Source organism: Lactuca virosa, chromosome 8 (assembly GCF_052849685.1).
Source record: "Lactuca virosa cultivar CGN04683 chromosome 8, Lactuca_virosa_CGN04683_v6, whole genome shotgun sequence".
Taxonomy (NCBI): domain Eukaryota; kingdom Viridiplantae; phylum Streptophyta; class Magnoliopsida; order Asterales; family Asteraceae; genus Lactuca; species Lactuca virosa.
The window spans coordinates 173,963,481-173,980,282 of record NC_136433.1 but is presented as its reverse complement, the minus strand read 5'-3'; the positions used below and the strand labels follow the sequence as shown (position 1 = coordinate 173,980,282).

At 35.3% G+C, this 16,802-nt stretch overlaps 1 pseudogene; it reads left to right on the top strand.

Moving 5' to 3' along the window:
- Positions 1-9,609: 9,609 nt before the first annotated feature.
- On the top strand, positions 9,610-14,761 carry LOC145131070 (UDP-glycosyltransferase 76H1-like; annotated as a pseudogene).
- Positions 14,762-16,802: the final 2,041 nt, after the last annotated feature.

Below are 16,802 nucleotides of genomic sequence, written 5' to 3'. Positions count from 1 at the left end.
TCCTCTATTTTTATTAGTTTGTGTTGCATTTTCTTGATTTTTTGCTTCAAATTTCACGGGTTTCTAGTATTTTGATGAACAAATAAACAACAAATTAATTAAACATTGTTTATTTGATCTATGTAAATTGAACTTTAGTATATATGATACACTCGTATATGATCAGATACGTCCGAGTGTTCTCTCTAAAATAGTAATTGAGCAGAGAAAGTAGATTGCAACATGTATCGAGGTAAATATGACATTGTCTAGCTCATTAATTTGTGTCTAGGTGATATTGGAATCCGACATTGAACCCTAAATCCAACATCGAGCATTCATGGAAAAAGTCACAACATTTGGTATTGGAAACCTACGGAATTAAGGATGTGAATATAGAATAAATTTCACCTTTATCGAACTTGTCAATAATCACTACCAACCCGAAAAAAGGTCAACTGCTACAGACCAGAACAGAATGATTGAATTGTAAATCTAACAAGGAAAAATGTAAGGAACAATATGAAAACCATTGAAATTGAGTAGGAATATAAAGGGTAGTAAAAATGAAGCAATGAGTGACGTGATAATGGGACTAGTCTACAAAAGGCACGTAACCTTCTTAATTGAAAATTGTAAAGATAGAGACCGGAGGTGGGTGGTGGTTGCCTGCACGCAATATATATATATATATATATATATATATATATATATATATATATATATATATATATATATATATATATATATATATATATATCTATTAACTTTTTTATTCTATCACAAATAAACAATAAAATTCTGTCTGTGTCATCATCAGGATACACATTTTCTAATGCTGAGAAATTTTATAATTTGTATTATTATGAGTGGTGGACATAAGATCGGATAGGAAGTTGTTTGACCAATACGGGATACTTCCTTCTTTTTCTTGTTCTTTTATTTTACAATAAGACAATGAATATAGAAATGGAGCGTATTTGTCAATATTATCCAACCAACCTCATCAGAAATATAATCTAGGTAAGGTAATCAATCAAACAAACAGGAAACGTTTCTAATGAAGGAGAAGACAAAAATTAAGTTGATATAAAAGAAGCTACTAAGATTAATTCTTCATTTACAAGAAAAATCAATAACCAACATGGTGGCCATTACCAAATTACATTCCACTGACCATTTACCGATTACTAACTTCCTACCTTCAAGGTAAAAGGGGTTTAAGACAGGGACATCCTCTTTCTCCCTATCTATTTACCCTAATTATGGAGGTGTTTAATTTGATTCTGAAAAGGAATATTGAGAATATTTCTGTTGGACTTGGAGAAGATTTCTATATGCTAGAAGCTATCTTAGACCCCATATTGTGTCAGGTATTGGAAATGGTGAAAATACTTATGATTGGTGGCATCCAATTGGAATCTTAAGCATGTTAATTTCTAGAAGGGATTGGATAAGTGAAGGATTCAATGATATGTCTATGCTTGGTGATGTGATTGTTAATGGCCAATTCTGTTTGGTTGGATAGATATCCTGGTCTTCAAAGTGATCCGATGTTCTAAAACAGTAATGGGACTTGTGACAAGGTCGTTTGGAGGGATAAAAATGGTATTGGTAAAGATTTCTCGTGTAGTCAGGTGTGGAAAGATGTTAATAATTTTGGAGATAAGGTTTCTTGGTATAATATTGTCTGGTTTAGTAATAACATACCAAGAAATTCTTATATTTTATGGATGCCTATTCTTGGGAAATTAAAGACACAGGATCGTGTGAAACTTTGGGAAACTAAAGGTAACCTGCTGTGTTCTTTCTGTCTTAAAACTATTGATTCTCATGATCACCTTTTTTTCAAATGTGATTTCTCTAAGCAGATCTTTGGATATTTTTGTAATAAGATTTGGTTTAACATTTAGGTATGACAACCGGAGTGATTTAGTTGTTAAATTTAGTTGTCATACTAAGGGCAAGTTTGTTGATACCGTGATTAAGAAGCTGGTATTGGCTGGATGTGTTACTCATATTTGGCATGAGAGGAACCTGAGGCAGTTTAGGGCTGTTAGTAGATCCTACAATGCTGTTATATGCTGTAGTGAGAAGGAAATCCAACTGAAACTATTTGGTATGAAGAGTTTGTTGAAAACTGTGAAGGATGATGTGTGGAAAAGTTGGGGTATTCATGGGGAGGGCAGAGAGCCTAAGGAAAGGGCTAATTATCATAATAATGTGTAATATGGATGTGCAGGTTCTTGATGGTTCCAGATTGATTTTGAATTTGGGGTACACGAGGGTTTGGAATGGTTGTTGGTGGTGGAAAATGGTTATCTGTTTCTTGGCTAAAGGAATCGACGGATTTTGCTTCTTAATTGAAAGCTTGCTTTCAATTATAGTTGCTTGTACCTTAAGGGATTGTTGTTTGAATATGATCTTTTTTGAGAATATTCAAATAGTAATTCCTAGACATGTGATTGATGCCATGTCTAGTATGAAACTTTATGGAATCTGTTGGTGGCTGTCCCTTTGGGGCTTTTGTCTTGGCCTTTATTTGATATTGTGCAGGTTCCAGCTCCAAATGGTGAAGAGATTGGCTAGCAGATTACGGCTGGAGCTGCTGGAGGGTATTTTTGCTTGGAGCTGCTGCTGGATTGAGTATTGTTGCAGTAGAAGTTGGTACTGTATTGAGTTTTTTTGTTTTTTTCCTATTTATAGGGTGTTTTGGTTGTTTAGTGGTGGTTTTTATTATGTTGTTTTGTTTAGGGATTTGAATTGTATGTGTGGTTTGATAGGTTGGTTATTAAGACTAGTCTTTTGGACCGTGGGTTTTTTTTAAGGGCCTTAACCCTTGCAATGGGTTTGAAGGTATTTTGTGTTTTTGGAGAGAAGTTACTGTTAGGATCGAGACACGAACACGAAACTCTCTCTCTCAGCTCACGAATTATAGATTAACAAGAACACAAAGATTTAAGGTGGTTCGGTCTATTTCTGACCTACGTCCACACGAGGGTAACTTGGAGTTTTTATTTATCTTCAGTGATGTTGGTTTTTCTTTTATTTACAAAATACAGAGTAATCTCTTATATAGAGATGGAAATCAGAAGTAGTCAAAAAAAAAACACAGCCGGGTCTTCAACCAGACTTTAAGAAAAAAGCCTCAAAACATGGTCCGTAAGAACCGGATCACCATTCCTTTTTAATCAACATTTTTGACTAACTTTTCTGTGGATTCACACTCAACAATCTCCCACTTGAAGCCACGAAACAATCTTTACTTGTGCTTCAACTGTGCATCTGTATTTCTGTAAAACACTTTTGATCTTGACTCCATCCTAGTTACCCGGCCTTCTCTTCAATTATCCTGAAGGCCAGTTGAAGCTATGCAAAGCTTCAACTTTTCTAAGGTGACAACCTTAGTCAACATATCAGCTGGATTTTCAGTTCCTTTGATCTTATTCAACTTCAGAGTGCCATCATTAATTCTTTCTCTGATGAAGTGATATCTCAGCTGTATGTGCTTTGTCTTCGAATGGAAGACGGGATTCTTTGCAAGATGAATTGCACTTTGATTGTCACAAAATAATGCACAATCATCTTGTTCTTTGCCAAGTTCGTTGAGAAAATTCTTCAACCATATAAGCTCTTTGCTTGCTTCAGCAACTGCCATATACTCTGCTTCTGTGGTTGAAAGGGCAACACTTTTCTGTAGTTTGGACATCCAACTTACTGCAGTGCCGCCCACTGTAAAGACATACCCTGTGGTGCTTTTGTATGAATCTTTACAACCACCAAGATCTGCATCTGCATAACCATTCAGAACTACGTCTTTTCCCTTAAAATTTAATGTCGTCTTTGAAGTCCCTTTCAAGTATCTCAACAACCATTTAACTGCTTCCCAATGTTCTCTTCCCGGATTGGACATGAATCTACTAACAACTCCCACTGCATGAGCTATATCTGGTCTCGTGCATACCATTGCATACATGAGGCTACCAACTGCGGATGCATAAGGAACTTTAGCCATTTCTTTCTTGTCTTCATCTGATCTGGGTGACTGAGCTTTAGAAAGCTTAAAGTGACTTCCCAAAGGTGTGCTTCTGATCTTGGCATCTTTAAGGCTGAATTTCTCTAATACTTTCTCAAGGTACTTTTCTTGAGATAGTGTTAAAGAACCATCTTTGTTTCTGAATATACTCATCCCGAGTATTTGCTTTGCAGCTCCCAAGTCTTTCATTTCGAACTCTTCAGACATCTGTTTCTTCAACTTCTTGATCTCTGACATGTCTGAACCGGCAATCAACATATCATCTACATAGAGTAGTAGAATGATATAAGAACCCTTAAACTTCTTGATGTAACAACAATGATCATTGTCACATCTCTTGTAACCAACTTTTCTCATGAAGTTATCGAACTTCAAATACCATTGTCTGGGTGCTTGTTTCAGACCATACAAACTCTTCTTCAATTTACACACCAAGTTTCCTTTGCCTTTATCCTGAAAACCCTCTGGTTGTGTCATGTAAATGTCTTCATCTAGGTCACCGTGTAGAAAAGCTGTCTTGACATCTAGTTGCTCTAGATGCAAACTTTCTGCTGCTACAATACTGAGAACAAGTCTGATAGTGGTCATCTTCACTACTGGAGAGAATATTTCATTGAAATCAATTCCTTCTTTCTGTTGAAAGCCCTTGACTACTAATCTTGCTTTGTACCATTTGGTACCATCATGTTCATCCTTGACCCTGAAAACCCATTTATTCTGAAGAGCCTTCTTCCCAACTGGAAGCTTTGTTAAGTGCCATGTGTTGTTCTTCTCAAGCGACTTCATTTCCTCTTTCATTGCTAGCTCCCACTGCAATGAATCTTTCAACCCTATAGCTTCAGAGTAACACTGGGGTTCACCGTTTTCTGTCAAAAGAATGTAGTTGACAGATGGTGAGTATTTGTTTGGTGGTCTTGTGACTCTGGAAGATCTTCTTAGTTGAACTTGAGGTGTGACTGGGGACTCTGGAGTTGGAGGACTGGTTTCTTCATCTTCAGAATCATTACTGGAATTATCCCCTGAGCTCCCACTGTCAGTTGAATCATCCCCAGATTCAGGGATTTCGACTGGAGCTTCTTTCTTCTTTTCAACACCTTCAAACTCAACATACTCCTTCTGATCTTCTGGACTTTTGTTGTTTCTGTCTTTGTATAACTCGGCTTCGTTAAAGGTGACATTCTTGCTTCGGATTATCTTTCTGCTCTCACTATCCCAAAGCCTGTAACCCATTTCATCCGACCCATAACCAATGAATGTACACTTCTTGGTCTTTGAATCAAGTTTATCCCTGTCACCATCTTTTAACAAACTGTAAGCAGTACAACCAAAGACTTTCAGGTGTTTGAGACTTACTTCCTTCCCTTGCCACATTTCTTCTGGTAATTTAAAATCCAAGGGAACACACTGTGAACGGTTGATCAAGTAGGCTGCAGTATTAACTGCATCAGCCCAAAATGTCTTAGGTAAACCAGAATTCAACCTCATGCTTCTAGCCCTTTCATTCAGAGTTCTATTCATTCTTTCAGCTACACCATTCTGCTGAGGGGTTCCTGGGACCGTCTTGATCATCTTTATCCCTTGCTTGGCACAATAGTCAACAAACTCCTTGCTTATGTATTCACCACCATTATCCGACTTCAGGCATTTTACCTTCAAATCAGTTTCATTTTCAACAGCAGATTTCCATATCTTAAAAGTATCAAATACATCAGATTTATTTTTAAGAAAATAGACCCATACCTTGCGTGTTGAATCATCGATAAAGGTTACATAGTAGTTTTTGCCTCCTAGAGATGAAACTGGTGTTGGTCCAAATACATCCGAGTGAACAAGCTCCAACTTCTGAGCTTTCGGTGTCTTCCCCGTTTTTACAAAAGTAACCCGCTTTTGTTTCCCGAGAACACAAGATTCACAAAATTCAGTTTCGACTTTCTTCAAGTCTGGAAACTTTCCTTTCTGAGCCAACATCTTCAATCCCTTATCGCTCATGTGTCCGAGTCGTTGGTGCCATAAATTAGATGGACTCGGATTGGTGGTTACTGCATGAACACCATCACCAGGTATCTCTACCATGTATAGAGTGCCTTTCTTCTTTCCTTTGGCAATCACCAAGTTGCCTTTGATCACTTTCCATTGTCCACCCCCAAAGTGAATATCAAGTCCTTCATCATCCAACTTACCAACTGAAATCAACTTTCTCCTTAAGTTTGGGATAACCCTGACATCTTTCAATGTCCAGGTGGTTCCCATGGAGGTCTTCAAATCTACGTCCCCAATACCCGTAACATCAAGCACTTGATCATCGGCCAAACGAACTTTGCCAAGATCACCTGTTTGTAGGTTCTTGACCATATCTGGGCATGAGACGGCATGGAAAGAAGCACCCAAATCCATAATCCAGGATTCCACTGAATTCTCAACACAGCATATGAGAAAATCTCCCGATTCTTCAGAGGATACATTGTTTACTTCTTTCTTTCAGCTGGTAGTTTTGGGCATTGGCTTCTAAAGTGACCCTTTTCTTTGCAATTCCAACATTCAATATCTTTTCGGTTCTTGGACTGCCCCCTTTTTCTGGACTTTGATCTGCCTCGACTACGTCCTCTTTCGTTTCTTCTTCCTCTACTTTCTGTATGCAATAAAGAACTAGAACTAGAACTAGAAGTCTCACCATTGCTTCTCCGTCTGATATCTTCATTTACAATCAAGTCACGAATACTCTCGAAAGTGAGTTTAATAGTGCCGGATGCACTACTAACAGCTGTGACGGTGCCTGACCAACTATCGGGCAAAGATGATAAAAGGAGGAGCGCTTGTACTTCATCTTCAAACTTTATTGCAACTGAGGCTAAACGAGAGATAATCGAGTTAAACTTGTTTATGTGAGCGGTAACTGACATGCCTTCCTTCATTTTGGTGTTAACCAATTGTTTGATGAGGAACACTTTGTTGGAAGCGGACGGCTTCTCGTACATGTTGGACAAAGCCTTAAATACTCCATAAGTAGTTGTTTCATTAACAATGTTATACGCAACACTCTTTGCCAATGAAAGCCTAACTACACCCAAGGCTTGTCGATCCAACAACTTCCATTCTTCATCATACATGTCATCCGGTTGTTCGCCCAACATAGGCAAATGCAAACTTTTCTGATACAACATATCTTCAATTTGCATCTTCCAAAATCCATAATCGGTTCCATCAAACTTGTCAATTTTGATTTTACCATCTTCTGCCATTTTTGCAATTTTCTGAAAGAACAGGGACCTGTCTTGCAATTTTCTGAAACTTCAGGGACCTGTCTTGCAATTTTCTGGAACTTCAGGACCGGTCTTTGCAATTTTTTGAAACTTCAGGGACCAAATCTGAGTTTTTCAAATTCTGCTACAGTGACGCTACAGTGTCGCTACAGTGTCGTCTTCTCCGGCAGGTCTCCGGCGTACAGTGTCGTCTTCTCCGGCAAGGCTCCGGCGTACAGTGTCGTCTTCTCCGGCAAAGCTCCGGCGCTACAGTGTCGTCTTCTCCGGCGAACTGGTTTTCCCGGTCACTATTCCGGCGAACCTTTGACCGGCGATTTGGACGTCTTCCGGTGGTCGAAAAATTCAGAAAAAAATATTTTCGGAATCTTCGGAACGAGACATTTCCAACGGTATACACCAAAATCGTTTTTGACGAAAACAAATTTCGACCAAAAAACTGAAAATCCCCTTCTGGAGCTAAACCAACGCTCTGATACCACTTGTTAGGATCGAGACACGAACACGAAACTCTCTCTCTCAGCTCACGAATTATAGATTAACAAGAACACAAAGATTTAAGGTGGTTCGGTCTATTTCTGACCTACGTCCACACGAGGGTAACTTGGAGTTTTTATTTATCTTCAGTGATGTTGGTTTTTCTTTTATTTACAAAATACAGAGTAATCTCTTATATAGAGATGGAAATCAGAAGTAGTCAAAAAAAAAAACACAGCCGGGTCTTCAACCAGACTTTAAGAAAAAAGCCTCAAAACATGGTCCGTAAGAATCGGATCACCATTCCTTTTTAATCAACATTTTTGACTAACTTTTCTGTGGATTCACACTCAACAGTTACCTTTTTACCCACCTCTAATAAGTCCTTGGGCTAGTCTTAGGGTTAGTATACTTGTCTGGGTTACCTTTGGGGATTTTTGGTTGTTTAAAAAATGGTTAGGCAGTTGGCTTTGGATAGGTTGGATATTGTTAGGTTATGTTTTTTAGATGTTAGTTTTTTTTTGTATTCTTTTATTCTTTTTAATAAAGTTTACTGAGCTTTGGCTCTTTCAAAAAAAAAAAAAAAAAAACTTCCTACCTTCAAACCAATACATACGCAAATGTAAATGTTGTATTTAACCACTAATCGAAATTGGGCTCCAACAAACGGAGCATATATCTCCTTTCTTATCATCTTTGATAGTGTATGTATTTATTACTAACTAGGTGTAAGACCTATTTATTATATGGGTTAATTAAAAAAATTAAATATAAAGTTTAAATATTTAAGAACTTTGGATATATAAGAAAATAAGAAAAATAATGAATTATTAAAATTAATTTTTTTTTCTTTTAAATTTAAATAAATAAACAAAATAAACTAATGAGCTTTAATTTGAGAATTTTGAAATAAAAAGGTAAGTCTATTCATGAAATTGATATTCATTTATTCCTATATTAGTTTATAACCCATGGGAACCACGGTTACATAAGTAATTAAACTTTTATAGTAAAAACTGAAAATTATTAATCAATTATTTTAAATAAATTATTAATTAAGAGATTTTTTTAGTTATATAAATTTTAATCATTGATTTAAATAAATATGTGAAATTGTATCACTTTATAATTTGTATTAATTTTATTTTAATTTTTATTCTAATGTTATTAATTTAATATAATTAGAATGAGAAATTTAAATTTTGAAATGGAGAATCAATAAGTTGACAAATGACATTCATTAATTAGAAGACATAAAAGGGTGACACGTGACAAAAGGAGATTAAGATATGCATTAATTAGGAGGCCTAATAATGTGACACATGTCAAAAGGAAAATAAAACTATTCTTTTATTAGAATAGAGAGATTTATTGTAATTATTACATTAAAGTATTATGTAGAATTTATTAAAATAGAAAAACCCATAAAATAACATGTGGAAAAGAAATTAATTCAAAATAGCCACAAAATGACATTTGGCAAATTGAATGAGAGTGTGACATGTGGCAAAAAAAACCTTTATTTATTAGAGTAGATTATGCGTATTTACTATACTTAGCTTACGCTTAGTCGCTTATCTTAATCATCCCCATTTTAAATGACGCTCTTTATGAAGAAATACAAAGCCGTTCATTCTCTTTTATAGTTATCAAACAATTACTAAAATGCTTATAGTCTAGCAGTCTCCGGAGTCATCGGAAAGATGCCCATCGGCTAAAGGTTAATAGTTTAAGTTTCGCGGTGTAGATTTAAAAGTAGGTTAATGGATGCATATATTAGTCGTTCAAAAAAAAAGTTATCATAACAATTAATATACAAACATGCTAAATAAATAAATATAACTGAAATCATTGCACGTAATGAATCAACCAATGAATTATGAAAACATAAAATCAACCACAAAGATGAACAAAGAAGGAAACTTACATAGAGGCGTTAGTTTGGTTGTTATAGGTTTGAATTCAACGAAAGTATTAGGATTAACTTATTCCCGTCTACCGAACTTACACACACGAGACTGGTCTTCATACCACGACAATCAGCTAGAACTACAAAATTATTCCTCACGAATAATCAATCCATGTACTCAAGAACAAGAAAGAAATGCTATGGATGATCTCTAGAATCGGGCAAAGACGAACCCAAGATTGTATTAAAGAGACAATGATCATACAATTAAATATGAAGCAGTGTTGTAAAAACCCCGACTAGGTCCCGATTAATCTCTCATTAATTGTAGATGCTACCCAACCGACTAGAAGGCGCTTAGCGATTAATCGCTACCTATAGAATAATTGAAGCAGTAACAAATGATGAAATTTTAACACTTTGAAGAATTTCTATCTCATTAGCAACTATTTGAGTAATGATTACTATTGTATTAATTATATTAACTTATGTTGTTATCATATTAGTGGTATTTACGAACTTTGTTATGATATTAGTCATATATATATATATATATATATATATATATATATATATATATATATATATATATATATATATAGAGAGAGAGAGAGAGAGAGAGATAGGTTCATGTGTTTAATGTATCTATTGTGTTATTGTATGTATAATTGTGGGCTAATCAAAATTTAAAATAAAAATAAATAATTAAATAAATAAATAAGGGTAAATAGGTAATTTGATAATTAGTTTCCACAAATAATATCCTATAATTATGGTAACCATTGACTTCAGCTACCTAGGTTTTCTCCAACCATCTTTAGCTTTTTAAAACCACCTCCAATGTAAACCGTAACCGTAATTAAACAATCTCCAGCCGTCACCTCCATCCTCATACCTTCATTTCAAAGGGTTCTCCATAACCTTTGCTCACTCGGAGCTCAACCCACCAGACCCTTCTAATCACCCTGACTTCATCTTCCTCCCTTTGTCGGACAAATTATCTGACACCGGCGGCTCTTCCGGCTTCATTCAGTTCTTGCAAGCTCTAAACGATAACTACAAACCCCATCTTCACAAACACCTCATCCAGGTCATAGATGCACAAAAGGCCTCATCTCAAAAGGAATCAATCGTTATCATCCATGATAATCTCATGTTTTGTGTCGGATCAATCGTCGACGATCTAGGTCTACCCTCCATCATAGTGCGCAGCAGCAGTGCAGCCTGTGTTCTTGCTTACAGAATCATCCCTCAGCTCCATAAAGAAGGTCGATTCCCTGTAGAAGGTAAGTGCAGATCAAAAACCCACACAAACAAACACAACCTAAAAGAAAATCTGATCACAAATTATAATTTATAGATCGAGATAATAAATTCTGTCTTCAAGATTCTTTGCTGCAGGAAATGGTTCCGGGACTCCATCCACTCAGATACAAAGATATACCATTTATTGGCCTCACAACACAACAAAGCCTAAAATTGACAACATTGTTCTCCTAAAAAACACACCCAATTGCTTTCATATGGAACACCATCGAATTTATTGAACAATCGGCACTAACCCAGATCCACCATCGCTACCCAGATCCTCCATCGCTACCAAGTTCCAGTTTTTACCATCGGCCCATTACACAGAACATCACCAACCCCTTCCGATAGTTTTCTTGAAGAAGATACCAATTGCATTTCATGGCTAGATAAACAATCACCCAAATCAGTAATTTACGCAAGTGTAGGAAGCTTAGCAACCATGGATGCAAAAGTGGCGACTGACATGACATGGGGCCTAGCCAACAGTAACCAGCCGTTCATATGGGTGGTTCGACCGGGTTCGGTTCATGGGTGTGATTGGATTGAGTTTTTGCCGGAGGATTTGGTAAGTGAGATGAAGGTGAAAGGTTTGATCGTAAAATGGGCACCCCAGAAGGACGTATTGGCACATTCTGCAGTTGGAGGATTTTGGAGCCATGTGTGGTTGGAATTGGTGAGATTCCAATTCTATTCGAATGGAATCATGAATTCCAATTCTGTTGGAATGGAATCACGAATTCAAATTTTGTTGGAATCACAGAAGTTGATGCTTGAAGAACGGACCACAAAATTGAAAGTGATTCTAAGCAACATTATTCTTTTAGAATGCATTACTGTCGTTGTTATATTTTGATGTTTTCTTTCCCGTTTTGAAAGTTTTTTTAGTTTTATTCTTTAACAATAAAATGTAATTATTAACAATTGTTACCCGTATTCTATAAGAAATAATGTATTTTTTGTTTTTATTCTTCAATTGATTGTTTAAGAATTTGTTATTCTACAAGAAGTTTTTAAAGTCATGATCAAGAAATAGGTTCAAGAATATTTTTATTATTTATGGTTCAAGAATATTTTTATTTTTGAATATACTCATAAACATATTCTGTCAGAATGTCCGAATTAAAAGAATTATAATTCGTAAAATCGGATTTTTAAAATTAATAGAATCTATGATCCCTTAAAAAATGCAATTTTCCTTTATTAAATCTATATTAATTGACTAAATTACCCTTGTAATTAATTAAGATGATATTTTTCAATTATATTTAATTCAATAATATATATTAATCACTTTCTTAAAATAAGTAAATTTGATTGGTCCACATTTATGCATACAGTAACACAATAATTACTTTGAATAGAATAACCTAAGCCTATATATATATATATATATATATATATATATATATATATATATATATATATATATATATATATATATATATATATATATATATATATATATATATATATATATATATATATATATCATTTCAATGAGTTAACAGTTTATGGTCCTCGTTTAATCCCTTTCTAGATGATTAATCTCTTAATCCTAGTCTACCGACTAGCTAACGTCAAATGTTTTTTTATAACCTTGATATAAAGTAATACAAAGTTTCCTGGATAAGAGGTTTGAGCCCCTTATTCATGATATGGACAAAATATCCCCTTAGAAGCATCTTTTCCTTGAACCAAAAATTATTGGAGGAGCCTTCTCAAGGCCCACCCCATTTTCTTCTTGTTATTTAATAATTAGTTTTTTCTTTATTCTTTTAAGTGCTTGGAAGTTATAGCTTTTTATAAGTGCTCATTTAATACTAGATAATATCATACCATCCACTATATTTCCTATTGGCAACCCCAATATGATCAAGTAGATAATATGGTAGTAATGTAAATAATTTATGACTAATTATGTACATACAGTGACAACATTATGTTTATACAAGACATAACATTCTAGCGAAGTCAAAGACTCTAAGTAATTCTAGCTATAATGTCCCCTGCCACCCAATTCAACTGAGTAAGTTGTCTTTCATAGCTATTTGACATATGGTGAACTAAGATCGGTCCATCATGCTTACCTTTATCTATATAATGTTTTGTGTCAAGCGTAAAGCATGGATCAAATCAACATTATCTACTCAAAAATTTTGTTTATTGATTAAGAATTATCACCGAGACAAGTGTGACAACATTTGAGCATGATTCTGCATATTTGTTCAATACCATTCATTGAGAGGTCCCGTCCACATCTATTAAATTAAAGAGGAAAATATTAATTTTATTTTTTACATCTCAATACATGCTTTCGTTGTTCCTCGAACATATGTAGCTACCATATTTTTGTGTTGAGATTGTAGTTAGGCATCCAAGGTCTAAGGAAAATATAATGCAACTAATCAATAATTAGTTTTTGATTTTAATCCATGAAGTGATTTCATTACCATGCATTGTCCTAAATTTTGCTCTTAGCAATAACTAGTGAATTCCATGGAACTATTTTCCATATCCGTATAACAAATATCAATTGATATTTAGCAATAGATTTAGAGCTCCTTTGTGATTACTATAACAAAGAGTTTCTATAGACATCTACAATGATATTTTAAAATTTTGAAGATACTTAAACATACATATAAGAATATTAACTTAAACAGAATTACACTTATGTTTAACACTTTAAATCATAAAAAAGTTTCACAGTGTCCATATTAGAATATATAATATATTATTAACCTAGTCATACTACGTCCAAGAAGATAGAATTTGCATTCGTATCTTACACATGTGTCGCTCATGTACAACATGATAAATAGGCTTCACTAGACGATCCATAACTTTATCTATCGTGGGGACTTTAGTTACCTTGAAATTATCACTATCAATTATCTCTCGAATAAAAGAATCCCTATGGGGTTGTTAACTTGTTTTCATTTCTAATTTGTCAATTTTATTCAAATTCTAATGTCGTAGTAGTAAATCATTTTGATCCATTTGTGTTTAAGCATTATATTGGGCCTCGATTTCAATCCATGAGATTTTGGAAGTAACTTCAAGGTTGAATACCTTGGATGATGGAGAAAAGTTTATGTTGAAAATCTTACATTGGAAGGGGATTATATGGTTCAGGAAGCACGGTAATTTAGGACCTCATTTACTTGGTTCATTCACTATGCTTGGATAGATTTGGGATATGCCTAGAGATTGGAGACACCATAAGAAATATATGGGATACATAGTGTTCCATGTCAACTGCTTATGGGAATGCTTAACGGAGGACCCAAGTATTCTACCGTTAGAGGAGATTCAGGTAAATAAGACAAGATGGTCGATAGATAAACTGGTGGCAATACGGAATCGATGAACAAAGAAACTACCTAATAAATAGGATAAGCTTGTCAAGTCCAATGGAAGAAAAAGCATGGGGAAAATATGATCGAGGAGGTTGACGATGAAATGAAGGTACACTATACTCGGCTATTCATGCCGGTACCTGATTCCATGACGGAATCCTCTTAAGTGGGGGACAATTGTAATGACCTAAATTTCCTTTTGTTAACTTGGTTAGTTTTCTGTTATGTTACTATCATTTTTCTTACAACATTTGATGACCTTTAAATGGGTTTTTGGAGCCCAAAGTGTGAAATTATGAACCTTGAACCTAATAATGGGTGAAAGGGACATTTTGGCCAAGTTTAAGGGTCTAAAATGAAATTTTTAGCCTTATTATCGAATTAAACCTAACTGACGAATTCTCATATTATTTTACAGTCTACATCATCATGAGAACACTCTTTTAATATAGGGTTTCCTTACGTGAAGGCTTGGAGTGATCTATGAAGCTTAGTGGTGATTTTGGGAAGATTGGTTCTGTGAACTCCTCAATTCCTTCTCCTTCTATCTTGCACATTCTTTGGTTTATTTATTCTCAGAATGTTAGTACTTCCTCTATAACCATAATCTATGTTCTTGTCTTGATAAGATTAATGAAGGTTCATAGATTGGATACAAACAAGTAAACGAACAATAGAAAATGACACAAAGTCATCACAAAGATGTTTTCACTAAGAAATGATTCTCACAAAGAGAATCAACACAAAGCGGTGATGAGGGTTGCAATGAGAACAACCCAATTACAAGAATATATAGTTCAACTAGCAACAATCAATCCTGAAATTAACGGGATCGATTCTAATATAAATATACAAACTGCTCCTAATCACTAAGATCGAGGGACAGTTAGCTAACAACTAATATTACTATAATTACATAGTACAAACAGAAATAACAACAAAAGGTAACAAGCTAACACTGGATGTGAGATACATGAGCTAACGCTGGTGATGGCACTGACGTTGGAGCTGATGGTCAGCATGCATTAGTACTTGACTCATAAGATTATAAGGTTCGACCTTACAATATCTCCAAATATGATGATGTCAAAACTAACTCTAATTGAAATCGTCAACTTCATCCAAAATTTCTTGCTTCATCCACTAGAAGTTATCTCCTTTAAGCTCTTCAATACGCTTGCTTAGTTACAGTGAGATACGTAATGATAATCTTGTTCTACTTCTTCATGACCTATACACTCCAAGCAAAGATGAAACAGATACTCAGGGGGAGCAATGTGAAGTTCTTCACTGTGTTGAAAGCACATATGATTTTGTTCATCGAGATAGAAAATGCCACTCAAATGAACAAATGCTGAATTGGCTCGACACCCACTGGTAACCTGTTATTGATGTAGACAGTGCCAAAAGGAAGAAGAAACTTTGCATTTTTGGACTCCCTTTGTCTTGGAGCTGAAGTTGAGGAAGAATACTGAGAGGGAAAAGTTGAAGGCACTAAATTTAGCTTCTTTACTTTAGAGATCATTTGTTGGAGTGCCAACTTCAGCTCCTGAGCATCAATACCTTTATGATTGGATATTAAATTCTGAATCTGAATCCAGTCGATGTAACTATACTTGACCAATTCTCGAGCAAACACAATTTCAGTATATTCATACTCGGTCTTCCTTTTGATTAAATGAACCTTTAATGATTCATTCTTGGGTTTAAAGCACCTGACCTTGATTATGGGGCTAAGTTTAATTCGTCGATCTAGAATGTTCTCAAAATTCTTTCTGTCAATGCGAGAATTCATCTCCAAAGCCCTTTTTCATTGATCAACTATGTTGTTGCAGCACTGAAGATTTAAACATTGTTCATTAATACCTTCCTCAGTACAGGCATACTTTAGTGCAAGTTTAGAGGAACGACGTTCAACATTCTTCTGTTGCTTAGAGGCATTATGCTAAGTGATAATTTGTTTGGCCTCCTCAACTGGCAATCTCCAGTCCCTGGCTAATGTGTCTAGATTGCCTGTGAGCTTCATTTTCTTGCTGGGAGGAGCATAGGAGCCTTCACCATTAGCATCATGAACTGCCTATGAGGATGAGGTGGTCTTCCTTTTCCTTATGATAAGATGATCGTCATCAGACTCAACATCACTATCAACTCCTTGAGGGAATCTCCCTCTCAGGAATAGCTTCTAGATAAATAATGTTTAGAGGCACAGCTCGTGACATGCAATGCATATCCAAAACACCTTCATCATCATCAGTATCAGGCTGATCATCATCATGTTAAGAATTATCAGCATGTACTACTATTTCTTTATCATTCTCCTCCTTTTTTGCATCATCAATATTTTGAGGAGACTGGAGAAGTGTTAAGCAGAGGATAGGGTTGTGGAAGGAAGATTTGATGGAGGAGGAGGTTAAAGTGGAGCTCGAGGATTGTTACCAGTAGGCGGAGGTGGTGGTGGTGGTGGTGGTGGCTGA